Here is a 1,392-nt window from a genome sequence, read left to right on the forward strand (position 1 = left end):
GGGGTTTTTCTTTCCACCGTCACCAAGTACTACATGAAAAATCTGATTCAGTCCCACGTGTCACTAAATTTGGCCACATGTTGACGCAGCTGAATTTCTTCCTTTATTTTGGGTTTTGCTTCTGGAATAATCTGACCTGTCTGTTTTTATTCGCCTTCTTTTATCTTCAGGCTGAGCCCAGTCATTCCCCTTTACTGCATGCTGTTTTACAACATAATTGCCTGTGATACATCACAACGTGTTGGCAGTATTTGACCCATGACAACAGCGTGTTTATCAATCAGGAAAAGTTATTGTTACTGGTATTTATATAATCATCATTCCACTTTAGACTCAGACTCTAACTTGTTTTTTGAAGCATTTAAGTTCAGAAAGACCAAAAAAAATTAAAATATGATGACTAAAAATTATATTGTAAAAATGTTGTATTTGTGTGCTACTGTGTACCTCATCAACCACCATGAAACCTGACTTTTACCATGTGAAAAAACACTTTATGGCAATAAATAGCAGCAGTAGGTGTTTAAAAACAAATAAATTTAAGGGTTTTTGCGCTCGTATTAAGTAAATGTTTGGGATGTGGCATTATAATAGTTACTCTCTTGGTTCTGCGTTTGCAGGAGCAAAGTCAAAGTACCATAAAGTGGGGCTTTGCCAGGAAAACTTCCTGGTTTAGAGCCACTCAAGGAACTAGTCCCTCATCAGGAGCAGGGGCTTCCACGCAACACATACCTGTTCTCAGGTAAGCGCTGATTTCTCTAAAAATGTAGCTAGAAAAGATGGATTTTTTAATATTTATATGTCTTTGGTGTATTTTTTGTTTTTTGTCTTTAGTTGCAAGGTTATAAAATTCAGTGTATACTTTTGAACAAACGTGTCTTCAAAGTGAAAGCCATGCTTTATTTTAGTTGCCTTTAAAGTTTGTGTAGATGTAGTAGAAGACTGCTTTTTAACATATCTAAAATATGTGGCTGTTGTATAAATCTCCAGCAGTGTTATGAAACCAACTGAAGTCAGGCTTTGTCCTGACTGAGAGTTGGTTTTTAGGGGTTAACTGCCACAGATAAGAATGATTAGTCCAAGTCTAGTAAAGGCTGTTGAGCCTTTTAGCTTGTTTTAAGGATACTGATGTATTTTCCTGTTACTTCTGATCATTATATCAACAATAATGCCTGTCATGCTTGGAAAACTGGTTACAAATAATATTTTGGGGTGGAATAGGAGGGTGGCTGAAACACCCTTGAGAAAGTGCAAAACCGTGGAAACTGATTTTTATAGCATGGCTAAGGAAATCTGTACTGATTGTGTTTTAAGTTCGGTTGCTGTAACTTTTCCTTCATAAGAAGTAGAAAAGAAAATGTTTTCGTTGCAGATTTAATTCACATTTCAGCG

Source organism: Pelmatolapia mariae, linkage group LG23 (assembly GCF_036321145.2).
Source record: "Pelmatolapia mariae isolate MD_Pm_ZW linkage group LG23, Pm_UMD_F_2, whole genome shotgun sequence".
In the NCBI taxonomy this organism is placed as follows: domain Eukaryota; kingdom Metazoa; phylum Chordata; class Actinopteri; order Cichliformes; family Cichlidae; genus Pelmatolapia; species Pelmatolapia mariae.